Here is a 12,983-nt window from a genome sequence, read left to right on the forward strand (position 1 = left end):
GAGAGACCTGGGAACACAAGGGACTAACATCATGTCCATGCTCTTTCTGCACTGTTTCCATATGCACAAATTCAGTAAGTCACAGGTTGGGGTATATTCCTTCCTGGTAAGTAACTTGATTCAAGGAGTGAGAATCAACTCAGGTAATAAAACCAGATTTTATCTTTTCCTAAGAGTTGAGAAGCATCCTGATACTGGGATAGGGACTTCATCTATGTTTGCCGCCAGAACCTGGAGCCTACGAGTTTATTAGCTTTTCTCATTCTCCTTTGTAATGTGTTTGTTCATGCATGGTCTCCACAGCTCGGTGCTGTTCAGGAGCCCTTGAGTTTGTGGATGGTGTCTGCCTCACTGATGTATCCTCACACTCCAACAGTGAACTTCGGTGCCTAGTATGCCTTCCTCAGACATTGAACATGGACTACTAAGTTATTGTTCGTAACCCTGAGGACTGATTGAGAAGCTCCTATTGTTTTCACCTATATCAACATTAAATTAAAACTCAACACTTCTCAGTTACCCTAATAACCCACTCATGCCCAAAGTTGTACTTATTGGTTGTGAGTTTACTGATAATTTTACTAAGAGGTAAAGGAAAAGACTTGTATCATCCACAAGAAATGAATGCAATTCCAAATCCTGTTGGACATTCTAATTCTCTCTGAGTGGCTTTTCTAATAATGCTCCCAAAATGGTTCCTCTCTAATTGGTTCCTCTTTAATTCTCTTGCTCACTCTTGATGCCCTTTCTCTACAGCCCTGCAAGAACTTCATGTTCTTGGTTGCCCTTAACTCTTCCTGCAGCTGCAAAAACCATTATGAAACCATGGCCTTTCTCTGTGTGTATGCTAACACACACACAAAGTATCACAGATTTTTACTGATATAGACATTTTTAACTCAAAAATTCTTAAGAATTAAATGTGGAAGAGAAAAGACAAAACTTCAATTTACATTTTCTGAGAAGCTATTTTTTCTAAACTGTTTCCTAGCTAATAATTTGAACATGTATTTTTTGCAATGTATGGATTTTAACATGTAGAGGTTTATCATATAATTAAAAACATCTTCTTTAAAAAATGATTTTCCCTTTAAATCAAGAGTGAAAAATATTTTCTTGAAACTATATCAGACTGAGTAAGAATGAAGTTATTTGTAACAAAATTTGTTGTTAGTATTTATTTTGTTCTATATTCTACAGGTATAAGAGTATACATTTCAAATCAAATAGTTGAGATATACACCATTTGGACAATTTAACCCACAGCATTTATATAGCTATAAAGGGACTGCTGTGCAACTTTTATATCCCATAGTAGTACATAAAGGGAATAAAAAGTATAAATAGTAAGAAGATATGCTTATTTTTAAAGTATTCTCTGATCCTGTGCAACTGCATATTGGTGTATAAAATGTACTACAATTTCAAAGTCAGAGGACATTAGAGTATTTAAAATTATATTAATTATTAAAAAATGCTTATTACTTCTTTTAAAGCTTTTATTCTTCAGTCATCATGAGATAGTTTCCTTAAACAGTTTTTAATAAATTAAGATAAAGTATGCAGCATATCAGAGTATCTTTTGGTAACTTGTATTATTTATATCACTCGTGATTTTTGCAATAATACACCCAAGTCATTTTAGGCTCAATGATTTTATTATCATTACCACCATTTTTTCCAGTGGTTTATCTTCAACAACTGAAGCACAAATGGAATCCAAAGAGTGGAACATTTCTTCATTATATTGTCCTCTACTGTTTAAGCAATCCTCTCCTTTAAAATAGTGAGAAATGTGACAAGAGAACTACTTTAGGGCATATATTTACAAACTTATCTATTTTATTTAATGACCAAAAATGTGCCTTTATTTTATTTGCTTTAGGCCTGCAATTTCATAATAGTACCTAGAGTTGAGCTTCCACAACAAAGTATGTTTTATAGGTAAGGATCAGTTTAATTCAATAAGCATTTTAGTGATTGTTTTGGCCATGTATTACCTTAAACTCAGGATACAGACACGAATGAGACTGATCCCTAAATTTAAGAACCTTAACAGTCTAATAGCAGAGATGAGGATAAGGGATGTTATGGGAGGGCTCTGCACATAGCCCTAAGGAACCACAGAGAAGCTTAGCTACCTCAATATAAGTGCAAGAGAAAACACTTTTTTTGCAGCTTGATATTCAAGTTGAGCCATAAGTGGTGAATACGGGTTTGCCAGATGAATCCATGGGCGATGTTCTTCACAGAAAACAGTAAGTGCAAATATAAGAATTTGTGAAGTTTATCGTAGGTGTGTGACACATTTAGAGAAATCCAGGTTGTTCAGAATGGCTGGAAATTATAACAAGTAGGAAGAGATGAATGTAGAAGGGTAGGAGGATTATTTGAGGGTTTCTTTGTTTTGTTTTTTGTTGTTGTTTTGTTTTTGGCTAAATTGAGTACCTTGTTGTCAACTCATGAGTAGATCATGAGACTGAAACTAGCATTTAACCAAGATTTTCCTTAAAATTCCATAGGTTGCTCACAATGTTTGGAATATTTTATCCATTCAACCCTGTGCAATAGTGTGCTGGTATGTATAATATATGACAAATAATTAAGTGATGCAGATGGGTACTTAGCGAACTCTGATGATTTGTCCACCTTTCCTGCTGACAACACTATGTAATTTTAATTTTCCTCTTTTATCAAAGTCAAAATTACTTAAGTTAAGGATATGTTTGATACAACTCCATTTTAATTTGTAACTTAGGAAGTTATTAAGAGATACGAACTAATAGAATATGAACCACTTTGTGGTTTTAAAAGATCATGTTGGCAGAATTTAACAGGGTAGTACTGGAAGCAGAACCTTGATTAGAAAGCCAATGCAACTCTTCAGTTACGATGAAACAAGAGAAAAAAATGAAGCTGACATAGAAGTAGTCAGAATGTAGAGGAGGATGTGAGCTAGTAGAATATATATTTCTGATTGGAGTTGGGTGTTGAATCTAAGATGATGCTCCAGTTTCCAGCATAGTTCATGCCACAGGACTGATGGCAGTTGCATTGATTGTGCTTGCCATGCACATCTTACCCTGGTTTGCCTAGAACATTGACCCCGAGTAATCATTTGCAGGATAATATTTATTGGAGGGGCAATTCAGCAAGAGAAGTCAGGCAGAAAGGGAGGGAAAAGAAAATACAAGAGTAAGAGTCTCCTTTCTGGCCACCGTATCTCAAGTAAAGGAAACAGTATCTTAGTCTCTTAGTCACTCCAGTCACCCAAACCTACTATATGATATCACAGATCTCAAAATCTTCAATTTGTAGGGAAAGGAGAGTGAGTAATGTATCTGCTGGCTTATTTTATTTTCCTGTCTGTCATTTTTCAAAGACTGGTCCATGGAGATGAGGGGGCCTTGCGGGGGGGGGGGGGGGGCGGAGTGATAGAGCTGGCAGAAGTGAGTTGACTTTCTCTCTCTCTATGCACTTGCAGGTGGTGTTACCTGGCCAAGCAGGTGGCTGCTAGGGAAGCCAGAGTCCCAAGGTTCTAGGCAGCCAGTGCTTTCATCAGTTGGTGAATGGGTGAGGTGCTTTACAGTCTGTAGTTTCAAGAGTAGCACTGTGGTTTTAAGAGTCTAGTGTGGAAAAAGGCAACATGTGGTGTGGTGGGGAGGAGGAGAGATGACAGTGCAGAATGAGTTTAAGAGGTCTTATAATAAAATGAATCAAAAATACAGCATCTACATGCAAAGCTATTGATTTCTTTACTTAAGTCTTTTGATTCTTGTCAAAATCCACCTAAAGTTTTTTGTTGGAACTATCCTTCAGAGGTAATTGCAATTAGAACGAAAGATCAGGAACTTCCATTCACAAAAGCACTGTAATCCTAGATATAAAGATGGAATGGGTCACCTAAGAAATAAATGGAAATATGAGTGTTCTCATATGCCTTTCTAGTTGATGCTAATCTACATTTAACTGTGGTCAACATATTTATTTAATTTGAATACATTCATTGCTTTAGTGGTTGTCCCTTTGTTTTGTTTCCAGGATTCCTTAGGTCCATTAGAATGTTAGATGTTATTTGTAATTATGTAAAGCAACTTCCAGGAGACTAGAAAGAAAACTTAAAATTCACTAATGAACGTTGTGTCAACTTATAATTTGTGACAACAAATTACAGAAAGTATATAATGCAATTTCAGGAGGTGATTTATTGGCAGTATTTACAATCAGATGCCATGAAGGAAGCTGCACTCCTATCTGTAAGAAATTTTATGATATTCCAAAATGAAGATTGTCTGTGTTCTAATTGTGCTCTTCATTTGTCCATAAAAAATAATTGCATGTGAATCTACCTATGATATGTCAGCTTTCTGAGACAGGGATTTTTATTCTAATATAATGTAAAATTAATTTTTAGACAAAGGTAAATATGAAAGTCAATATTCTCCTTAACTACTTCCAGTTCTAGCCAAGGCAAAATAGCTTTCATTAGACCCAAACTCTGACTAAAACCAACAATAAAAACTGACAAAATAAATAAAATCACTGCCTGAAAGCCCTGGAAAGAAAACAAGATAATGAAGATATGATGGGCTAACATTCTTGAGACGACAGAAGCACACAGGGTAAACCCCACATCCAATCCAGTGTATTCACTTAGGCCAATCTAAAAATCACAGTGGAGAGCCCAAGGGCTTAGTGGCAGAATTAATGGGCTGAAAAGACAGATCATGCCAATGGTTAGAATCTCAGGTATAAAATCCCTAATTCCGAAATGATGATAATACAGGGATGGGGGCCAAAAATTTCCCCTCAGTTACCACTTGACTCCTTAACTGCCCATATATAGGATCAGAATCCAAAAGCCAAAAACAAAGCAGAATGTGATTTTAAAGATTTCAGTAGTGGAATGGGAGACAAGAGGTGTGATTCAGGCTCTGTCCAAATGAAGGAACCCTAGATAAACACCCAGAAGGGCCACTCCCAGGAGTAAAGATCACACACTAAGAGAAACAGCCAAGACCTAGGAAAAGGGCAAAAACTGATCTATCAGTCTTAACAAATTCTAAAATTAAGAAATTCTAGTCTATGATGAGTGAGGTCAAAACAGTGGTTACTTCTGGGGGGTAAAATGTACTGGCTAGGAGTGGGCCTTAGAGAGGCCTCCTGGTGCTGGAAATATTCTATATCTTAATTTGTGTGATGATCTCACAAGTATATGCATATCTAAGATTTCACCAAATTCTATGTTTAAGATTTGTACACTTAATTTATGTAATACATACTCTAATCGAGAGGGTGCTTAGGTCCCATGGGACTGATCAATGGGACTTTTTTGCTTACAGTTGCAGATTCTCTCTATTCCTTGAGATGGTCATTGTCAGTCACATTCTCCTTGTTAGTTGTCCTGGGTGAGTCCAATGAACTGAAGAGTAGGTATTGCAAGTCTATTGAGATTCAGGGCCCAACAGGCACACGGACAGCCCAAAGACTTAAATCTCTTGGACATACAACTATCAACTCTAGAACTAACTACAGGTTCAAATAGAGGGGCAGTAAAGCCATGTATAGGGAAAAACAACTGAGTCCAACTCTATTACACTGGGGAGCATAAATTCCAAAGTAGGGCCCACTGGTGGGTCACCAAACTCCTGGACTCTCTGCCCTGTCTATAGTGTCTGGATGACTCCAGAGCCCTCAGGAGCCCTGCTATTTGAGGTAATAGTTACTTTGGCAGTCTGTGAGTTTTTACTGAGACATGCAAAAGCGTAACCTATGAAATGACCTCCCAAGTCACTTTGAAGTTTCTTAGCCACATAAACTCATTTGTCTTTACTCTTTTCCCCTTTTGGTCAAGGTATTTTTCTACTGGCATTACTACTTAGTGCTTGGTAGTAATCCTTTGGTGCCAGGGAGGTTCATCCTCAGGATTTTTGGCTTAGAGGGAGGCCACATTTGAGCAACAAGAAGGCTTTCAGAAAGTAACCCTTAGGCATGCTATAATACTAGGCTAAGTTTCAATTTCAAAAAAATAAAGGTTCATAAGTACATAAGTATGGTCATCAAAATCAAGGGCCTGTCAATGGTCCCAGCCCCATGGTAGCCCTGACAACCAGTAGCCTCAGATTAATAGCTATGAAAAACAACAGCATGACGCTACTAAAGGAAGGACAGCTTTGGAGTTCCTCAAAAAAAGCCATGCCCAGAGCATTTGACTGGTTTTTCAGCTCCCTGGGAAAGTATCGTTCATAGAGTATTGTCATTATTCGACCTGACTCTGGGCTTTGTCTGTAGGAAAAGCCCTGACCCCAGAGGCATTGTTCAATATCACAGGTGCCTGAGGCTCTGTTAGCCATCAGAGCACAAAAGAGCCTGACCAAAAATTTGAAAAGGTCTGGGGAATGAAAGTCAACAAGGGGCTTTGAAAATATCCAGTATATATCTAGGTATCTAGAAGGCTACCTGCATATACAGGACTGTAAGGCTGACCAGAAAAAAGGCCACAACAGGAGGTGGTCTCTCACATCTGCCTGATCTTGAAACCCAGCATAAGGAGGAATTAGAGGCTACGGCAGACTAATAAAGTCCCTGAGAATAGAAAGCATTCTCCAACCCCCAACACTCAGATACCCTTAGCAATAGGTAGAAGACATATTGGTTCAAGGCATTCAAATTAATAACTGTTCAATCATTCACTGATGACCACTATAATGGACGAGAGAATTCAGTGGCAGTACACTAAAGACAATATAAACTTTATGGAACTAGGCCAAGAAAGTAACTAAACAAACAACAACAACAAACAGCAACAATCCCTGGGGAAGAGAAGAATTTTATTTTGAACTGGCTCATTATAATATTCTAAACATAGAGTTTTCAACAAAAAGAAGTCATAAACCAGGCTAAGAAACAGGACAGTATGGCATATCCATGGGCAAAAGGAATTGTCCCTGGACGCTTTCTCTGAAATTACTAGACAAAATCTTTAAATAAGCTATTTTCAATATGTTCAAGGAATTAAAGAAAACAATATCTAAAGAACTAAGGTAGATTATGTCACCAATTAGTGAATATAAATAAAGGGAAAATGTTAAAAAGAACCCAATAAAGTTGTGGAGTTGAAAAGTAAAATAATTAAAATTTTAAAAAACAAATCACTAGAGTTTAAATAGCAGATTTGAACTTGCAGAAGAAATAATCAATAAACTTAAAGTAGAGCAACTGAGATTTTCCTGTCGAGGAACATTAAAAAAAAAAAAAAAGAGGAAGGTGGGGCAAGATGGCGTTTGAGTGAGTGCACCTCATAATCTCTCCTGCAAAGAAGCAACTGAGTAGGGTCAGAGTCCTGCTGGACCAGGTTGTTTCAGGTGTTTGCAGGGCAGGAGGTGTCTGGACATCGATTTGGTGGATGGTGACAGAGGAGATTCTTGCAAGCAGTGTTGCAGGGAGTGCTTCACATTTGCTGTTTCCTCATCCTCCATTTCCTCTTTTCTGTGCGTATTAATTTTGGCCACCTACACTATCCCCTTTCCCCTACATATTTCTATCCTCCTTCATCTACTGTTTCTCTTACATTCCACTTCCCTTTCTTTGGCCCCCAAATTATCTGACTTTTTATTTCTAATACCTTTGTTCTGTTTTCTGTCTTTTATCCACTCTTGATATTATTGTCTTCCTTTTCTCTTTCCCTCTCTCATGAAAACACTGGCCTTTTGATTCACACTATATTCCTCCCCATATTCAGTTGACTCTCTCATTATAGGTACTCTACCTACTGCTATAACTCTACACAACTTACATGAGTCTAATATCCATTCTCCTAGATCTCACATTGTTGCTCTGTTAGCATTTATTACCAATACTACTTTATACATTTTCTTTTCTTACTCATTTTGCTTTCCCTGGCCCTAATATTTTCCTTCAAAGTGAACTTAGCTAGCAACAAGAAAATAGAGTAAGAAGAACAAAGTGACAAAGAGAAAACATAACACGTATGAGCAAACAACAACTAATTAAATCCCAAGTCTAGACAAAGAAGTTAAGGAACTGACTAAGTCCATCAAGACAGCAACAAAAAACTACAAACCAAACCAATGATCAGGAAAATATGGCCGAATCCAATGAACAAACTAAAAACCAGGAAGAGGAGCAAAACATCGGACAAGTAATTAAAGATCACAGAACATTTATTAGAGACCAACTTAATGAAGTAAAGGAAGAGATTAACAATATGAAGAAAACACTTGGAGAGGGAATTGCAGACATACGCAAAAAGATAATAGATATGATGGTGATGAACACCACAGTTCAAGAAATCAAAAATACACTCTCAGCAAATAGCAGCAGATTAGAAGAGGCAGAGGAGAGAATTAGCGACATGGAAGACAGTACATCTGAAATCAAACAGATAGTAGAACTAATCGATAAAAAGATAGGAAAAAAAAAAGAATGAAAATGAACATGGCCTCAAGGACATGTGAGACATCAAACATACTGACATGCATAATGGGAGTCCAAGAAGGGGAAGTGGGGGTCAGAAATATTTGAAGAAATAATGACCAAAAAACTCCCCACATTTGATGAAAGCATTAACCTACTTATCTAAGAATAAAGTCGAAGTAGAATGAAACTTTGGGAGACCCTACCTAGACACATGATAATTAAGCCATTGCAAGTCAGACTCATAAGATACTATTCAAAGAATCAGGAGAAAAAATGACTACTCACAAATAAAAGACTTTCAACAAAATTGCCTATGGAGGCCATAAGAGAGTAAGATCCCATATTCAAAATGCCAAAAGAAGTAAATCATCAACCAAAAATTCTATATCAAGCAAAAACTATCCCTCTAGCATGAAGAAGAAATTCAGCTCTTCTTACATAAATAAAATTGAAAAAAAGTTGTGACTAACACATCTGCCTAACAAAAAACTACTAAAGGAAGTTCCTCAACTTGACATAAAAGGACACTTTTCACAATACACAAAATGGTAACACCAATATGGATTAAAAAATAAAGGGTTCTACTAAAAGTTAACTACATATGAAAATACATAACACAGTATAAATGTATTTTTACAACTCTTTCCTACTTGATTTACAAAAACTGAGAAACACAATCATTATAAAATTGTGTTTCATAGGATTATGATATATGAAGATGGAATATGCATGACAATTACAGCACAAATTAGAGTTTAGAAAACAGAACTGTATTGGAACAAACTATACTATAGAAATATAGCTATTCATTTGGACTAGATTTTTTAAGTTAAGATACTAGTAATTTCCAGGGACAACAATAGGAAAAGAAATTAAAAATATAGTGAAAGAGAATGAAAACTACACTAGAAAAAAATCTATTTAAGAAAAATGAAGGCAGTAATGGAAGAACAGAGGGAAAAGGGCATAAACAATATTGAAAATAAATAGCAAAATGGCAACTGTAAATATTACTTTATCAGTAATTATATTATATGGACATTAATTAAACACTCTGATCAAAAGGGAGAGATGGGCAGAATGGATTAAAACAAACCACACACACACATAAAAAAAAAATGATCCAACTATAAGTATCTAAAATACACAAATAATAGATTCAAAGATGAGTTTAAAATAAAATGATATATACATGCCAATGTACCCAAGAGGGAGCTTGAGTGACTATACAAATAGCATGAAAAATAGATTAAGAAAAAAATATGACATTAGCAATAGAGAAGTATATTTTATAATGAAAAAAGGGTAATCCATCAGGAAGATATACAAATTATAAACATATATGTACCTAAAAATAGAACACCAAAACATATGAACAAAAACCGAAAGATTGAAAAAATAAACAATTGAACAATAATAGTTTGGAGATTCAATACCTCCCTTTTAGTGTTGAACAGAATAACTAGGCAGAAGATCAATAAGGAAATAGAAGACTTGATCAACACCATAAACCAATTAGAAATAACATACATCTATAACACATTGTACCCAACAACACATTCTTCCAAATGCACATTGAACATTATCCAGGATGGACCATAAACTAAACCATAAAATACCCTGAATAAATTTTAAAAGGATTGAAATCATACAAAGTATTTTCTTGACCACAGAATTAAATTTGATATCATAACAGAAGGATATTTTAGAAGTTCACAAATAGGTTGAAATTAAATATTATATATTTAAGTAACTAAGATGTTTAAGGAAGTTGCATAAATAATTAGAATATATTCCCAAATTAATGAAAATGAAAACCTGATATACTAATATGTTTGGAATGTAGCTAAAGCATTGTGAGAAGGAAATTCATTGCTGTAAATGCCTATAAATGCTCGAAAAATGATTGAAGTGATAAATGCATAAGTATGTAATTATACCAAATACCATTGATTGTATACTTCGGATGGAGATATGCTTTATTAATATGTATCAACAAAATTAATTTGATAACAAAGAAGAAAGATCTTGAATCAATATCCTAATCTTCCAACTTATGACAAAAATGTAAAAGATGAGCAAAGTAAACGTAAAGTATGCAGAAAGAAGAAAATAAAAAATACAGAAAAATAGAGGAAACCAGCAATACCAATAGTGGTTCTTTTAAAAGACCAACAAAACTGATAAATTGTCAGCTATAGTGACCAAAAGAGAGATTAGATGGACTCAGAGAGAAGACTCAGATTACTAAATCAGGAAAGATGGGCATCATCATCAACCTTACAGAAATTTTTAAAAGATAATTATAAGTGAATGTTTCACCAACTGTATGCCAACAAATTTCAGAATGGATGAAAGGACCAAATTCCTAAAAAGATACAAACTACTAAAACTGACTCACAAAGAAAAGAAAATATGAATAGACAATAACAAGTAAAGATATTAAATTTGTAACTTACAACTACCCTCAAAGAAAAGTCCAGGCCCTAAGGACTTCACCAGTGATTTCCACCAAACACTCAAAGAAAAAAGTAATACCAATTTTTCACAAAATTTTCCAAAAGACAGAAGAGCATGCAATACTTCCCAACTCATTCCATTAGGTCAGTATTACCCTGGTACTGAAAGCACATGAGAAATGAAAACTACAAATCAATATCCCTTAAGAATATAGACTCAAAAATTCTCAACAAAATTCTAGCAAACTAAATTTAGGAACTTTTTAAAGGCTCATAAATCATGAGCAAGGTTTTATTTGGATACATATTGATCCCAAGAATTTTTGGTTTAACATCCAAAAATCAGTTAATTTTTAACATCTGTAAATCAATTAATATAATAATACAACATATTAATATAATGAAGAAATAAAAACACATGATTATTTCATATGATCATTGCATGCACAACATTCAACACTCTTTCGTTATAAAAACACTCAATAAATTAGAATTCAAAAAGAACTTTCTCAACTTGATAGTAGACATCAACAAGTAACCCACAGCTAACATCTTACTTTAATAGTGAGAGACCGAATGCTCTACTCCTAGTATTAGGAACAAGACAAGGACAAATGCTCATGTGGTTTCTATTCAACATTGCATTCGGTGTTCTAGTCAAAGCAATTAGGCAAGAAAAATAAAGTGAAAGGCATATAGAAAGGTAGAAATAAAATTATATCTGTTTGCAGATGATATAAATGTGTATGTGAAAATATAATCCACTAAAAAACAACTAGAATTTGGCAAGGTTGCAGGATACAAAATCAGCATACAAAATTTAACTGCATTTCTATATACAAGCAATAAGCAATGAAAATGAAATTAAGAGAATTCCATTACAATATTTTTTTAAATACTCAAGAATAAATTTAACCAAGAAAGTGAAAGGCTTGTACACTGGAAAATACAAAACATCACTGAAAGAAATTAAAGAGCTAAATTAAAGGAATGATGTCCCATGTTAATGGATCATAAGACTTAATATTGCTAAGATGGCAATATTACCAAATTCATCTACAAATTCAACAAACCCCTCTGAAAATCCCCACTGTCTTTTTTCTTTCTTTTTTTTTTTTTTTTGTAGAAATTGACAAACTGATTCTAAATTTCCAAATGGAAATGCAAGGGGCCCAGAATAGCCAAAATACCTTTGAAGAAGAACTAAGTTGGGGGACTCATATTCATTTTAAAAACAAATAAAAAAAAAAAAAACACACAGTTACAGTAATCAAATAAGTGTGGTATTTGCAAAAGGAAAAATATATAGATTAATGATAGAGAAATGAGTTTCCAGAAGCAAAACATTTATGGTCAAATGTATAGATGGACAAAAGGTCTGAATAGAAACTTCTCCAAAGAGGATATCAGATGGTCAATGAGCACATGAAAAAATTCTCGAGTTCATTAGTTATTAGGAAATGCAAATCAAAACCACAATGAAATACCACTTTACACTGATTAGGATGGCTACAATAAAAAAGACAGACAACAATATGTAAGAATGTTATTGATGAAAGGAAATTGTCAGTGGAAAAGTAAAATGGTGCAGTCCCTTTGGAAAACAATTTAGCAGTTTCTTAAAACATTGAACATAGCATTACCATATGATTCATTAATTCCATTCCTAGTTATATACCTAAGAGAAATGAGAACATACGTACACTCAAAAGTTTGTACAGGAATGTTCATAGAAGCATTATTTATAATAGCACCACATGGAAACAACCTAGATGCCCATCAACTGATAAATCAGTAAATATGTGGTATAGCCAGAGAATGGAATATATTTGGAAATAAAAAAGTATGAAGAACTGATATATGCTCAAAAACATTATCATTATATTAAGCAAAAGAAGCCATCACAAAAGACCAAATATTGTATGATATTATTTATTTAAAATAGCCAGAATAGGCAAATCTGTGGAGACAGAAATTAAGTTAATGATTGTCTAGGGCTAGGAGTTAGAGGAAAAATTCAGACTGATTGCTAATGGGTTTAAGATTTCTTTTAGGGGTGATGAAAATGTTCTGAAATTTGGTTGC

Source organism: Dasypus novemcinctus, chromosome 21, assembly GCF_030445035.2.
Source record: "Dasypus novemcinctus isolate mDasNov1 chromosome 21, mDasNov1.1.hap2, whole genome shotgun sequence".
NCBI lineage: Eukaryota > Metazoa > Chordata > Mammalia > Cingulata > Dasypodidae > Dasypus > Dasypus novemcinctus.